At 40.6% G+C, this 16934-nt stretch overlaps 1 protein-coding gene across 1 annotated transcript in view; it reads left to right on the top strand.

The window, feature by feature from the left end:
- The first annotated feature begins 2251 nt into the window (after window positions 1–2251).
- DLGAP1 (DLG associated protein 1) overlaps window positions 2252–16934 on the top strand; it is a 966546-nt gene continuing 951863 nt past the window's right edge. Inside the window, exon 1 of the mRNA XM_074383719.1 lies at window positions 2252–2730. The gene's annotated coding sequence lies outside the window, so the exon portion shown is untranslated. The remainder of the gene's footprint in view (window positions 2731–16934) is intronic.

The raw sequence follows: 16934 nt of genomic DNA, 5'->3' as shown, positions 1-16934 counted from the left end.
AATTATTTTCACTTAAGTTAGCCAAATTCCTTTTCTGTTGCCTACAGTCAGAAAACCCTAACAATAGCAGTGGTACATCAATCTTATTGTTACTGGGTTAAATCTACTGTAACAATTTTGTAAGAAAATTGATTTTCCACTTGAAGTAATTTTATACACTGAATTCCTCTAATTTGAGTTAGGGCCTGACAATTATATTGACCTTCTTATTTATGTGATGTCATTGGAAAAATCTATGGATGAAATGCCGTTAGATGCCAGGAATAAGCTTTAGTATTCCATAGTACAGTAAGGGAACTATATAGTTTAATTTATTGTATATTTCAAAACAGCTAGAAGAGGAGAATTCTAACGTTCCCAACACCAAGAAAAGATAAATGTTTGAGGTTAGGGATATCCTAATTACCCTGATTTTATCATTACACATTGTATATATGTATGAAATTACTGAATACCCTACAAAATATGTACAACTATGATATATCAATTTAAAAATAAGAAAAGAAAAATCTATGAATTAAACATATTTACAAATTAGGAAAGGCAAATTTTCCAAATTATGAAGACTATTATCACATGTCAGTATTTTGCCATTTCAGGGAATCTGATTTGAAGTATAAGTGTTCCTATAGTAATTCTTTTTTTTTTTTTTTTTTTTTTTTTTTTTTAAAGACAGAATCTGGCTCTGTCACCCAGGCTGGAGTGCAACAGCATGATCTCTGTTCACTGCAAACTCCACCTTCCAAGTTCAGATGATTCTCCTGTCTCAGCCTCCGGAGTAGCTGAGATTACAGGCATCCACCACCAAGTCCAGCTAATTTTTGTATTTTTAGCAGCGGCAGGGTTTCACCATGTTGGCCAGGCTGGTCTCAAACTCCTGACCTCAAGTGATCTGCCCGCCTTGGCCTCCCAAAGTGCCGGGATTAGAGGTGTGAGCCACCTCACCTGGTCCCTAGAGTAATTATTGAATTGTCAGAGAATATCTTTTAGATCATTGTGAAAGCATTTGTGCTCATGGTACTACAATGCTGAGAATTTACCTCCATTTAGTGGTTTCAGTAATTGTGATTTTCTTTAATGAAAAATCGCTCAGTGAAATTGCAGGAAAGACATTATTTATCTGAGTCACATTTTTATGAAAACTCTTTTTCACTTCCTTGCATTTTTAGAAGTGCTGTCTTTAAAAGGATATTCTATTAATATTTATAATTAGACATCACACAAAACAGATGCTAAATCTTATGCTATAACTTGTGGGTAAAATTACATAAAGAAGATTATACACTTTTTGGCATAATGTTCCCTCAGGGAGCTGTAGAACAAAGGGCATTCTCCATGAAGATGCCATTTCTTTTTTGAATAGACGGAAATAATAAGGCAGTGATTAACCACGATTATTTTAACTGTAACGCTTGCAATTAAGTGGGCAGCGCAGGAGCTCAATAAATACTTAATTGATTTATTTTTTTCTCTCCTTGACCCACATCGCAATTCACCCACTCACGCCACTATCCCTATTCTAACTTTGAAACAAAGTAGATTCTCCCTGTTTTCAGTTTGTGTTGGCGTGGGGCTCAACCTGTGTGGAGCGGCCTGGCTTTTAAGTGAACTTGGGGTGGATCCTGGGATGTATAATTACCGAGGGCACAGGTCAGGAGATGAGATTCGTTTCGCTTTTCGAATTATCTCTTGGCCAAGATGAACTGTGGGATATATATTGTGTCTTCGAACCCACAGCCTCCCGGGAGATTTGTTGTGGAAGTGAGGAAACAGGCTCTGAGGGATAACGGTTTGAAAGTAGGGCGCCGGGTGCGACCATGGGTCCCTGCGAGTCTGAGACTTTCTATTGCCACCAACTCCTTGCTAGCGATTACTTCTTCAAACATTCTCCTAGGGACCCTGAGGAGGGCCAGGAGAGGTCAGCAAACCCTCTGCCCGCCAACTTGATTTCCTCTGATACAAAATGTCAAGAGTTCTCCTGCTTTCCTCCCTTAAAAAGACAAGATTAGGAACAACGGCTGGCAAGAGAGGAGGGGAAAGCTTAATTCTCCAAAGATGCTGCGCAAGGGAACCAATGGGTCACGCCCACTCGCGGGTGGCCGCCCCTCTGTTCCATCCCGGGGATACTGGGCTTTCTCCTAGGTCGGGGGCGAGCGCACTTCCCACCCAGAGACTGAGCGGGCAGCACCCGCAGGCCAGGAGCGCGTTCCGGGAGGCGCCGGCTCCTCCCCGCGGCCTGGGCACACGTGCCTGGGCTGGGGCCGGAGCCGGCGGTCGCGCCGCGCCGTAGTAGCTGGGGCGGGTGGGAGCGGCTGGCTCCCGGCCGCGGCTGCCGCCCGCCCGCCGGCTCCGGTGGTTGGGCGGAGGAAGAGCGGGACTCCTCCTCCCCACCGTATTAACATGCACCCAGGGGCGGGTGACCAGCCCAGCCTCGCCGCCCCAGCCCGCCGCGTCCCGGCGCTCAGCCTCCGCTCCAGAGGCGAGCGCTGCGCTCCGGGCGCCGCAATCGCGAGGACACGGCCTCGCGGACACCGTCGGCCCCGGGGCTTCGGCAGCGTCAGCGGCGCGAGCAGCCGCCGCCGCCGCCTCGGCTCCTCTCTCGAGTCCTTCCCGTCACCTCGCTGAGAGCCGGTCCCGGCCGCGGGGACGACCCTTTCGTCCCCCCTCCGAGGCTCGTGGGACCAACGGACGGACGTAGCCAGCGAGGGCCGGACTGCGGGACGCGGCCAGGTAACGCCGGGCTGGGGCGTGCGCGGCGGCGGCGGTCGTGGCGCGCGGGTGGCTCCTGGCCGCTGTCTGCCCTGCGGCGCGGACGCCACTTCTCTGGTTCGCTGAGGGGCTGCGGGCTGGGCTCCCCCGGCCGCCGGCTCACGAGCCCGCGCTGCCTATCCTTTCAGCCGCCCGGGGCGCACTCCCGGGCCCTCTGGGTACCCTGAGATCTCGGCGGCGAGCGCGTCCTCCTCAGCCGTGCGGTCCTCGCGGCTGCCCTCGGGAACCCAGGCAGGAGCCGGATTTCTAATTGCGACAGGGTCCTGGAAGGGGGAGGGGGTGAGAACACCGGTCCTCCATCCCCGTCAGGTCCTCGGGTCAAAATTCACACCCCCCCGCACCGACCCGCTATGCACCTTGCAGGGGAGGACCGGGGTGCTCCCGGCAGGAGATTTCTCAGCAGGCTTCTGGGTCGTTTGTTTGCAAAGCAAGTTGTTACACTTGGTTTTCGGGTGACATTTTGGCATTGATTGTGGAAAGGGACCAACTCCCCCGTGCGTTTGTAAGAGAAAGCCAAAGAAACAGAGACACAAAGATGGGGGGGAGGAGGGAGAGAGAGAGAGAGAGAGAAAGAAAGAAAGAAAGAAAGAAAGAAACGGGGTCCAAGGAGGATGTCACTGGACAATGCCCCCTGCCCGCGGCCAAGACCAATTCCCGGAGAATCGCGGGGCGGGCGGGGAGACCCGACATTCAGCGAATTGAATGCGCCGGGTTGGAACCGAGGCCAAACAGACCTCTCCGGGCAGAGCGAGGTAACAAATTGCACTTTCCCTGAGGGGCGGCTGCAGCTGCGGGAGGCGCCTTCGGAGGGCCCGCGGCGCTGAAGACCCGGCGTTCAGGACTCGCGCTGCCGCGCTCTTTGCGGAAGGCGCGCAGTCCCCGCCTCGCTGGGTGGCGCCGGGAGGCCGTGGGAAGGGGTGGCCCGCGGCTCAGCTGCCGGAGACGCTGAGTGCCTGTGTCCGAGTGCCGCGCTCGCACCCCGGCCGCAGGGCTTGCCTCCTGCCGGAACGCGGCGGGGCGGAATTTTCTTCCGGAGAGGGGAGGGGAAGATGTTTGGAGGGGAAGGGGCTGAAGGTAGCCAGGCGGCGAGGACCGGGACGCTGGGTGGGAGATGTGGTGAGGTCTTCTGTGAATCCGGGCGAGACTCCTCACTCCTTACTCCTGACAGTGAGACTGACTCCCGGTTGTGGGAGGGATATTGCTCCCTGCCTCCTTCCATAACACGCGAAGTTACGGAATTACGAGGAAAGACATATAATAAAAGTACCAATTAAAGACAGATCTTTAGCTTTTATGGTCTTCGTGAATGTCTTCGTAGAAGGTTATGATAGATCAGTCTAGGTTAGACACTGAGATGAGAAATGCTTAGAACTAGGAAAGCGATTTTAGGACCTGAGGCAAACATCCTGCAAATTATTTTTTACCCTGAAAGAGCTGTTCTAAAAGGAACAGCCTTTTGACTGTTATTTATAGCACTATTTCAGTTCAGGAAGCGACTTTCTATTGGCCTAGGTCATTTTGCATATAAAGCAATGCTTTTTATTCCTTGAATAAAACTTGAACGGAAATGACATGGAGGCAAGAAATTTACATTCTAATTTATCTCATGCCAGGAGAATAAAGTTTTCTTTAAGTTTTTAAAGGGAAATTCAAGGCTGTAAAGAAATAATGAATATGTCTATATAAAATGTATGAGATTAAAAGTTTAAGTTATAAAAGCTACCTTTGGTTCAGAAAATTCATACTCTGGCATGAAACAAGAAAGTTCATGGCAATTGGGTATCAATAGTACTGTTCTTAATTTCCTTTGGATTTAGTACTTAAATTTAAAGTTGTTTGAGGAGTTAGTGCCTTGAAATATTCCTACTTCCAGATCTAAAATTCTGTGAATTTTTAACAAACTAAGAGAGAATGTTAGTTACCTGTATAAATAAAGAATGTGCTTACATACAAAGATTTTTTTAAAAATTTACAGCTATTTCCCTCTATATTTTATTCTAAGATTAGTTTGCAAATGAATATTTTATCTCAAAAATTAAAGGCAAGATAAATATGGGCAAAATGAACTGGTTAACATTCTTTTAAATATGTCAAAATAATTTTCTGACAAAGCTTCTTAAATCTCATGCAAGCAACTGTACTTTGGGAAAATAATGAATATATGAGTTTTCCCTAGGAGGGAATTTTCATGGTTTCGCATCTGTAATTTCTCCTTTTACATAAACTTTGTTCTGCCAGGACTAAAAATTCAATAAAAGTATATTAGTGATTAGTGAAAGCAAAGGGAAACAAGACCTTCCTTCCAAAATATTATGTAGCCCATATAGAGAATTAGCCTAAAACTAATTGCGGTGTTCTACTTTTTAAATTCTACTAAACTTAAGTGTCTTATTGAACCCAATTTCGGACTAGAAACTGCATGCACTTTGAGTTAACTCTATTAAATATGTGTGCCTTTGTTCCATATAGCCATTTAGATTGATAAATACAGATTGATTTTTTAAAATTAAAACTTGGATGAAGGGAACTTGTTTTACAGAATACTTATTTTAAAAATATGTAGCAAAGTAATAATTTAAGCTACAACTTAATTGAGATGAATACCATATTCTTTGAATAGCAACTCTTTCAGAAACAAAGAATTCTGTGTTTTGATTTTGATCTCACTTAATATTTCAAATTCAGAAATAACAGTAAAATGTTATCTAATGTGTATGTCCATAGTGAAATTTCTATGATCAACTCACATTCACATATGACCTTCATGATCATTCCCACAAATTGTTCCACTGTTTATCAGAGGAGAGAGAATTGGTTTCCTTTTAGGAAGCATCCAATTAGAAGATTTTTTTTGTAGATTTCATCTCTATAGAAATCACACTTACCTCTCTTTTCTTAAATTAAGAAAATGATAAAAATTGTAGGTTCTTTTGCTTCTTTTCTCTTTTTCCATTGATAATTATATTTCCCCTGCTACAGGAACACCATTGAAATAAGAAGGCTAAAAAGACTTTTGCAAAACCTAAATGTGTTTCTCCAATCCTCACTTCTCCTACTTATAATCTATACCTATCTCTGTAGTGTGTTGGTCTTTTTGTACATTTTTTTATTTTAAGGAAACACTATCACGAAAAAAATACTTTGCTAGCATTGTAGAAAAATCTTTATGCTGTTGCTGAAACACTTGGATGTTCAAAGACATCCCATGTCTTGAGCTGTTTTATTTCCTCAGATCCTAAGTGCTACTAGTTCTCTATTTTCAGAAAGGAATAACTACAGTGCCCCTCAAAAAATGTTTTTTTCTGTTTTTTTTTTTTTTTTTTTTAATCATGAGAATTTGTAGCTTGATTCTTGTTACTGCCTGATGAAGGTGACTTTCTCTAGTTGTGTGGTCTGTCAGGGATTGCCAAAGATGTTGTCCCTCGGAAGGTCTAAAACATTGCTTTACCACAGAGGAGGATTTAGAAATAGTCTTCTGACATTCATTTTAATCTATTAGACACTCACAGATAACCGATTGTATGAGATACCAGGTACCAGTTCCTTTGCTTCTAAGACATGTCTATTTAGCTTTTACAATACTGTATACTGTATATTTGCTATATTTTTCTCTGTAACCCTGCAAAACACACACCTACAGAGCTAAACATGTGATTGAGAACAAGAAAAAATGGGGTGTGACCGTTAGATGAGGCAGTTAAAAAGGTGAATGACATCCCTTTGATGTCTTCCATACTTTAGTCTGATTGTACAGAGGTCGACATTGCACAGGAGGTGTGTTGACCTAACCATTTCCCATCCATTATTTTAGCAAACAGTAGGTGACAGATAGCTGTTGTAAAAGTGAGAAATAGAGAAATCTTCTTCATTTATTGACTGAAGATTTTTTCTGGTTGCTTTATTATTTTCTCCCTCCTGTAGGAGTTAATGATTACTGGGTAACAAGTAACATCCCACTTAGGAAAACCAGCTCATGCAAGAGGAAGCTGTAGGAGTCTATATCCACAGATATTTGGTTCGACTTTTTCTTGGATAGGCAACCAGCATAGCTGGGATGTGATTGTCCCATTTGCTATCTAGTAGTGAACTAGGTGTCAGTGTTGTGAATAGATTATGAAGATGCAAAGCACTCTCCTCCCTCTTCCTAGAATTTGCCAGAAATTGAACTGTTCATTTCCATATTCTCTTTATAATGATTTGCTCATGTGTTGCCATTGACAATTTCTCTATCTTCTCTCAATGTTTTCTTGTCAGATTTGTAAGCAACAACACAACAGCAAACCACAAAGTGTGTGATTTGGAACTGCTCAATCTTGCTAGGTTTTCAGCAGAGTGGTGAACTTACTGAAGCCACGGATAAGCCTTTGGATGAGGAGGCATTGTGCTGATTTGCTTATTTCCCTAGGCTTGCATCTGAATCTCTGCACCAGGAGGGCTTTGAGACATTTAAATGGCTCCCTCAGGCGGCTTGTGGGAAGGTCTCTCTGGGCACATTTCCAGCTTTGCTGCTATACTCTGATGACACGGTTTTAGCTAATTTGAAAACATCTGCTAGAGTAACTTGCCGTTTTAATTCTACTACTGGAGAACGTTCATGAGGACGAGATAGGAGGACTGGCACCAACCCTCACTCTAACCTCATGATTACACCCTTTCCCTGGGTACCCCTTCTTTCTTGGTTTCAATTTCAGTGGAAATCGTGGAGTCTATTTCTAGACTGGAAATTTCCCTGCTAGATATTACTAAGATTTCTTTACAAAACACATGCTGCAGTTTCAGAGGAAAATGGCATTTTGATCTTGTCTCAGACTTTGCAAACAACTCTTCTTTGATATGATTCATTATACTATACTAGCAAAAAGACAAGGCACATTCACTCCCTTCAAAGCTATTTTCATGTAGACATTAACCCAGAAGGCAAAGTCACCTTTTCATCCTTTCAAATGAGAATGCGCTTTCCATTTAGAGTTTGGGAGGGTCGGCAGGGGGACTCTTCAAGCGATAATGCATTTGAAGTCTTTCCTGTGAATCCTGGCCTAGGCAGTTCAGATGATACTGATTTGATTCTGGAGCTTCTGTGGAGCTGGCTAAGAAATTTTCCCCCCTCTCCTTGGAATGCTATTTCTTACATTGTTTCCTCTTTCTTAGACTTCAGCTGAAAAGTCATTTAATCAGGGAAACTCTCCAGTTGAATGCCATTTTAGCACTTTATTCCTTCTTCATGGTCCTTTTATGGTCAGTAATGATGTGTTGACTTGTGAGTGTCAGATTGCCTTCCCGACTGAACTGTGCATTCCAAGAGATCAAGAACTAAATATAGAATGTTCACCAAATATCACAGCACCTGGCACTTATAAATGGTGGGTAAGCATTCTTTGAGTGAATGAATAAACAAGGGAGTGCACATCTGTATTCTTAGTGCATAAGGACCATAACTCTGAAGGTGGTGTTACACAGCTTTTGCATGGCAGTCCTTTGCAATGTCAGATGCTGTGTTATTTGGTCCTAAGTTCACTTTGTTAGTACCTGGTAAACGCTGAGTATTAGGTTCACCCGGCCTGAACCTAATGTGATGGGCTAGGTAGTGCTACATTTCCCAACTAGGCATTGTGCAGCCTGCTGGCAAGCAGAGGTTAGGTTTTGAAATAAAATAAGGATTTTTTAAAATAAGCAAACAAAAACAAACTCTTGTTCCCTCCTCTTCCTCCTTTTTATTCAAAATTAACATATTAGTAGATGAATTGCCTTACTTTATTCCAGCCTTTTAAAGCTCAGCATGAACTTCTTTCCTGCCCCTCACCTCTTAACACCGAGGATTCCGTTCTGTGCCTCCACTGAGTCTAATACATATTTGTAACTTAGTTTTGTTTTTCATTTTCTGTGTATATGCCTGTCTCCCTCTGGGAGACCAGAAGCTCAAAAGAGACCAGAGACAGTGGCCCCTGTATGATTTGTAAGTGGAAGAAAGCAAAAGTTCATTGAGGACTGAAAGAATAAATCAGATCACAGGGATGAAGGGAAAGTAGTATGGGAGGCAGAGAGGCAGCTACAACCACCTTTCTTGCTTGAAGCTCATCTCTATAAAGGTACTAAGTTATGGGGTGGCTCTCACAGGGGAGATTGGAATCTGACATCTTCACTAATGTGGAATCACAGCCTTCTAGGTATTTTCATGAATTTTTTATACTAGTTTTGTTTCTTGCCAGACATGTAGTGTAGTCTGTTCTACTTTCTGCTTCTGAACTACTCAAATGATGTGGTGAGATGGGCCAGCCTTGGGGCTAGGCTAACCTTCCATATGGCACCCTGCTATAGATGCCACATCTACTGTTCAGCTTTGAATGGACTGTGGGGAAAGGTGAGACTGATTGTGAGCACAAACCATGTTTCTGTAAACTGTGGTGCATAATCATTCCTCTAGGTTTGCATGTGTTTTATAGATAAAACACTCGGCTTTGATGATATGAATCCTAAGGGATCTTGACGATAGATATCAGCTGTTTTGGTATGTATATATCCAACCTTTCCAAGTATGGACAAACAAAAAATATTTGTAACATCTCCTGGGTACTCATTACTGTGGACAATATAGAAATGCAAGACCTAGCTCAACTCCTTGGGCAGCTTGAAATGTAATAAAAAGAGCAAGATTAAAATGTAGGAAATAATTAGTGATAGTGGGTTACAGAATAAAACTGGTGCTCAAATGTACTTATTTTGGGCTTTTCGGGAGGAGGAGGGGCTCAACAGAGAACGGGATCATTGCGGAATGCTTACAAAAGGGAAGATCTGAAGCTAGATCTTCATGGATTGGTAACACACAGGAAGAAGGACTGACTTTCAGATAGAGAAAACATTTGCAAAGACATGGAGTTACAAATGAACTTGGCATGTTCTCGGTCCAGAAGATGGTTCTCTCCTCCAATTCCGCCACTTTAATTAGACCTGGAGATGAATTTGATTGAGACGGTCATTAATGGCTATATAAGAATGTTTAGATTTGATAGGAACCGCTGAGAGATTCTGAATAGGCAGTAACATGAAGAAGTAACGTCTTGGCCTGATAGGAGTAGATGGGTCTAACACCAGATTGGGACAGTGAGAAGCACGAAGGGGATGTTTTACTGAGGCTTGCATTGTTGAGAATCAAGTCCAAGGAAGTAGAAATGGGGATAAATATTTTGGAAAATATTTCAAGTAATATTTGACGCTGTCATTTCTCTTTTACTCTGTACCAGTGTCACACATTATTTTAAATTCTTTATTATTCATTAAAAATTACTGTGAAATATTTCAGAAATAGTTCAGACACCACAAATTAAATAATATTACAAACCCCTTTGTGTCCACCACCCAGATGGTGAAATAAATCATTGCACATACCTTTGAGATGTCAGTGTACTCTTTCTCCAAGGATGTCTTCCCTCACAGGGACTCTGCCCACTGAGTTTTGTGTTTATCATTCTCATGTATGCTTTCTTTATTCTTTGCTACGAATGTATGTGTACCTAAGCAATATAGTCTTGTTTTGCTGATTTTAGACTATTTATAAATAGTAACAATGCTCTTTGTAGTCTTCTATACCTTACTGTAATTGTTCAGTATTTTGTTGACATGTAGATCTGATGTATTCATTTTTACCGGTGTATGATATTCCATTGTAGAACTGTATCATTGTGAAGGTATCAGTCTTTGTTGATGGACATTTAAGATGTTTTCAAATAAGGCTGCCGGGAACATTCATGTGTACATCTCCTTGTGCTAACAAAGGGGACTCTTGTTAGGGTATCTCCTTAGGAAGGGTATTGCAGTGGGGTAATATTCATATCTTCACATCTAGCAATTACCGCAAATTACCAAAAATGGTTGTACCTATTTGTGATCCCAACAATGATCTATAAGAGCACCTTTGGCTTTATGTCTTTGTCAATACTTGATGATACATTTTATTTTATTTTTGGCCAATCTTATGGATATTAAATGATATCTCATTGTAGTTTTAATTTGTTGTTCCATGTCTGCTGTTAATGTTGACCATTTATTCCCTGTCTTTATTAATATTCTAGTTGCTGTGGATTGCTTATTCCTACATGTTCTCCACTCTCCTACTACTTTTTTGTTCAACTCATTGATTTGTAAGAGCTATTTATATATTCTAGATACCAGAGGTTTTTCTGATATATGCATTTCAGTTATCTTCACTCAATCATTGGCTTTCTTCTTATTTTTATGATGTCTGTAGGTGAAAGATTTTATTTAAATTTTAAAATAGATACATTTTAAGTTCTCCTTTTGGTACCAATAAGATATGTTTGAGAAATATGTTCCAGTTGTGAAATGATAAAGATATTATCATTTAGTTCTTCAAGACTTTTGTAGTTATTTTATAAAGACTTTAATTACATTCTAAATGTAGGCAAAACACCTATGTTCTCCTAGTCTTAACTTCTTACTCATTAAGTTAGAGTGCAAGGTGGTTGTCCTGTGCAAGCTCTGCTGCTGCTGCTGCTTGACTTCAGGACGTCATCATTTTATGCTTGGAATACACAGAAGCCTCTTAATGGGACTTCTTATCTCTAGGATCTGATTAAACTTACATCAAAATTTACATTTCTAAAATGCTTTTAAAATCATCATGAAACTCCTCAAACTTTGTCCTGGAGCCCCCCATGAGGGCAACAGTCCCATGCAAAAGCATTCCCTGCTTACTCCAGATCCAAGTATGCCTGGAATGTGGTTGGCCTTCAGATGTGTCAGTGGGACAAAAGGCACATCTGGCTCCCATCACTGCTTGGCCCTACTTCCTAATAATCTCTTACACCATGACCACCCTGTCTGTCAGGGCCATGCTGTTCCAGGCATTTTTCCTCTTTGTTTATTTTTTTGTACTCAAGCCCCTCTACTTGATGAATTAAATAGTGGATGCTCGTAGAGACTAGGACTAGGAGTCTCAGGGGTTTTCTTTCCCTTTCTGTCCTATCTAGTTGATTGTTTTACCAGGAGCAAGGATTTCTTTAAAAAAATTTTTTTTAAAGCCCTTTGTAACCTTCAAGGCCCAGCCAAATCTCTCACAGCACACCTCTCACCTCTCACCTGTCATAGCACACATTTTTTTTTTTTTTTTTGAGACGGAGTTTCGCTCTTGTTACCCAGGCTGGAGTGCAATGGCAAGATCTTGGCTCACTGCAACCTCCACCTCCTGGGTTCAGGCAATTCTTCTGCCTCAGCCTCCTGAGTAGCTGGGATTACAGGCACGCACCACCATGCCCAGCTAATTTTTATATTTTAGTAGAGACGGGGTTTCACTATGTTGACCAGGATGGCCTTGATCTCTTGACCTCGTGATCCACCTGCCTCGTTCTCTCAAAGTGCTGGGATTACAGGCTTGAGCCATCGCGCCTGGCCAGCACACATTTTATAACTACTCAGCTGAGGGGAAACTCTTCTCTGAATTTCAGTTACATTTATTGGGATTATTTACTTTATTATAATATTCACATTGTTAACATTTTATGTAAATACTCTGAAATTTTAAGCTCTTTTAAGTAGTGAATAGCTGATGTTTTTTGCATGTCTCATAGGCATGAGCCCAGTAGCTAGCAGAGTGTATTTGCAAAAGGTAGCAGCTGCTTTCTTGATGATTGGTAATTAGTTATTAGAGAGGGCATAGGCTGAATAGGGATTTAGAGTGTAAAGATGTTGGGAATAGTGACATTACTGGACAACATCTAAGCGTTTGGAATAGGGAACTGCTTTGTAGTAATTGAGCTATATTTTGGCTGTATTAATTTTTGAGATGATATTGGACATAGCCCATAAACAGCTTGGAAAATATTAAACATGAATTTATGAAATGATAACATTTGAGGTGCTAATTAAGAAGTTACCTGTTGGAAGATGGTCAACAGATTCATGATACTATTGGTTGTTTCTGTGTTCCAGATAGGAAGTGTTACCTCCCTCCCAATCCAGATTCTGCTCTCATGATTCATCCAACTACCTAGATGACTATGGGCAAGTTAATTGAACTGAGTCCAGTTTTCTCATCTGAAAAATGATAATTCGCCTTACATATCAAAGTTTTGAAAGACTTACATGAATCACCATATGTGAAGTATCTAGTTCAAAGTTGTGTTCATGGTGAGCAATTAATAAGTGCTATTAACCATACTGCGTATTTTTTGCTGGAAAAACCAATCTGCCAACCATCTTTTTACTTCAAGGTAGTACCAAGTAAAAAATTTAAAAATTACTTGTCTAGTTGTTATATATTTTTCTTCTCCTACTGAAAACTCCCTATCTTATTATTTCATGTTCCTTTATCATTAATTCAGTGACACTGACAGTAACTTGCTGAAGGAATCTAAGAAAAGCTGATATTTACTGAGCAACCTGGACTTTGTACTCATGCAGGATACAGCTTTCAGTATTGCACTGCATGTAGGCTCTATGTGCTGTTTCTATAGGGAATAGAGGCTCATAATCCCTCAGCCCAGTCCTGTCTGATATGGCACCATATGCTGTGAGGTTACAAAAGAAATCAAAATCGTGCCTTTCTCCCCATGGAAGATTTAATTGTGTTGATGAGAGGATATTCTCATGAAACAATTTAGTGCATCTATAGCAACATTTAAACTGTAAGTTTTAATTTACTCTGCTCAGAATAAATATTTCTTAAGGTGAGATGGGATACGGGAAAAAATGAGGAGGCTATACAGAAAAGCAGTCATGCCTTGACCTTAAAGAGGAGCGTCACCCTGATGGTCACAGTGGGCTCTAAGTTAGCTGCACACCGGCAGGTGGAGCACACCTGTCTTCCGATTGCATTCACCTTTGCAGCCATCTGGGGCTTGTCTTCTGCCTCTCTATTGTGTGTGTTCAGTTAACCCAGTTTCTTTCCTTAGAAAAATGGATCAGTAGCTGAGCACATGTGCAAAACTTAACTGGAACACTTTGCTATTGATTGGGGGGATCATTCCACTGGTTTTCAAGAAGGGAAAGATTTCTAGGAGGTTATATCCAGGTTATCAGGGTTTTGTAGTTTTCTTTATCTGTTACGGTAACACAGTATTTCACATCTTTGTGGTTTAGGTTTAAAACCTAGAATAAAAAACAAAGAAACTTTTCTCATGTTTTTACTTTCCCAAGGATTCCTTTAGGGCAGACATATTGGCCTATCTGAAGTGACTTGAGTTGCTCCAAAGAGAGCTAATAAACACACATTTAATACAATTTAAATATTGGCAATACCAACTTACAGATAAGTTGTGTTCCAAAGGTTTACCTATAAACTGAATATGTTTGCACACTGGAGCAGTATTTTCCCATGGAAATTGTTCTACACAGCAGTGACTGGCTTCTGACTTAACGGCTTCAAGAGTCTTTTGACCCATTTTCTACAAACCAAATAGTATTAGTCTAATGAAAATCATGTTTAAGACCCTATATTTATGAAAAACTGAATTCTAAATTTTAACCAGGAACACATGCCATCCCTTCTGTTGCAGAAACAGAACTCCCTGGCTCTGCTGATGGTTGGTACTGGATGGTACTCAGCCATCAGCAGCTCCTACTGCACAAGTTTGCCTGTATCCAGCAACAGAACCAGTGAGGGGATACGGGAGCAAACAGAGCTTACTCATGGCCACTATTAATTGAGAAATAGCAACATTTATGTAAACTTTCCTTTATTTGACTACTTGAACAAAGGAAGGAAAGGATAGTTCAGTTGTCCTTCTGTTCAGTTATCCTTATGTTCTGCATTGAGAACCAAGATATGTAGACTATAAATCAGATTTTAGTAAGTTAGGAGTTATATGCAGAAAGGTATTCTTTCAAACTTTGGCAGTTTTTGCCAAATTTTTCTATGTATTTCACAATCTGAAGATATTACCTATTGACGAAAGGCCGTTATCAATTCATTCATTCATTCCCTCACTTATTTGTTCAACCAAAACCGATCTATTGAATGACTGCTATGTGCTAAGCACTGTTCCAGGTGCTTTGAATTCAGCCCTGAGCAACATCAACAAAAGGCAAAGGGATGCTCTTATGGAGCCATGATGCTTACATTCCAATGGGAGAAAACAGAGGTGATAAATATAATGTGTTTCTTTTAGAATGTTAGAAAGGAATAGCAGCTATACATAAAAATAGAACCAGATTAGGAGAATTAAATCACTATGCTCTGTTAGATTTGTGGTATGTGAGGACATTAACTTTTTTTTTTCTTTTTAAATTCATATCTTCAGTAGAGATGTTCCAGCTGTAGGTTTTGAAAAGAGGTGTGAAGTTACTTTTACCATTTTCTCATTCTTTTGTCCTTTCCGTTTTAATAGTAGTCAATATATCTAGTCTGTATCTAGTAGTGTACATATCTATGTAACCCCAGGTAATCTACTGCATTGCGTTGTAGATACCTGTTACTGTTTTTGATTTCCCACTGGGTTATTAATTGTAGCATAGGGCATATTTTCTACAAATTTGTATTTCTTTAATAATAATACTAGTAGTTATAAATAATAGTGAGTATATTTTATGAGTGCTTACTATACACTAAGCACATTATGTAAATAATGTCATTTTATCCTCATGCCCATTCTATATAGAAAGTGACATTATGCTTTACAAAGTGTATTGTCAGAACATAGACCTACCATGGGTAGAGCTGATAATTGAACCAAGGTCTGTTAGCATTAGACTCTATATTCTGCTGATGCCAGGAAATGTGGCATAAAATAGAAATCAAATAAACTGTTGTATCACAAAATTAATAACTGTCAGAAATATAGCTCTAGTGGCATGCAAGATATACCCTTCTCTGGTTTTATTTCACTTCACAGCCTAGCTGGCCCAGAAGGTGGTTATTTGGAAATTCTCAAAGTGTCACTTCTCTTATTTTTTTTCTTAATTCTTTCCTACTGTTTACATACGTCTCACATGTGGAGATGCAATAGAAATAAAATTGCTTCTGCTAAAAATCATCACCTTTTAGTCTGGAAGCAAAGTGTTTTTGTCCTAGAGTGTCTGCAATATTAGGGAATTGCCATGTGTCCTTTTATTTTTGAGTTTTACCATGATTTTTACGAGTGCCTGCTTCAGTGAGGTCTTCCAGGATGCAGGCTATTTTGATGACATCTCAAACAAAGAGAATAAAAATTGTCTTTGGCTTACCTTCCTTTTTCCACCTTTCTCCTCCTACTTGTCAGAGAAATTCTGCATGACAGAGGTGAACCTCTGTGGAACCTTCTAGGGGTGTGACCATCTGTTTGCCCTGGAGAAAATCAGTCTCTTCTTTCCAAGAAAGGATCTGTCGCTGCTAGAGAAACCTCAACTCCCTGCTGCCCATTCAATAATCTATTTGAAAGCATAAATGAACACATACCTCAAAGAGAAAGAGGCACAAACACAGATCAGGTCTGCAATAAGGATACAATTTAGAGAACACAGTGAACAAACCTGGCTTTGGTGCCGCTCAGACAAGAACTTTAATAGCAAGGAGTAAAAAAAAAGATGTTAGAATATCCTTGTAAAATATACCTGAAAGAAAGTTCTCATTGCCTCTTATGATTTTTTGCAATTCAGGCCGATGAAATTAAAACCTTCAGTCTATTTAATTGGTAAATCAACACTGTCTTACCCTTAGCTCAAAGCAAGATAATTCAGGTGGTCCAAAAAATACTGGAGTGTTGCTATATTTTTGGTTTTAACTTTAATTGTTTAAGAAAGAGACACATTAAATATGTAAGCATCCTTGCTTTATAAAAATAAATATTGGTTGAGGATATTTGGTTCATGTAAATTAGCAAAAGCTGAAATGAAGATAGACACATGTAAAACTGATTGAATAGTGAGTTTCCTTTATAATGTCCTAGCTGTTACACAGATGACACATTTTATAAGTGAAATGTCTTATCTCTTTCTTCTCGTGTTTCTATCTAGGTTATTTCTGGCACTTTTGTTTGGTTCTGAATCACCAATTCAGAACCAAACAAAGTATATATATATATATAAATATAAATTGGCATACCAATATATGCCAATTTTTTACCAGCAGGTCACTCTCTCCTTCGGGGTGGGGACCAGTGATGTCAAATGAACATCAGAGCAGGAAGGAGGCATTAAATGGATTGTAGCCAGTTTGCACAAAGCTCCTCCTCTTCCTA

Source organism: Saimiri boliviensis, chromosome 13, assembly GCF_048565385.1.
Source record: "Saimiri boliviensis isolate mSaiBol1 chromosome 13, mSaiBol1.pri, whole genome shotgun sequence".
Classification (NCBI taxonomy): Eukaryota; Metazoa; Chordata; class Mammalia; order Primates; family Cebidae; genus Saimiri; species Saimiri boliviensis.
Note: the sequence above shows the minus strand (reverse complement) of the source record. Positions and strands in the feature narration are given on the sequence as shown.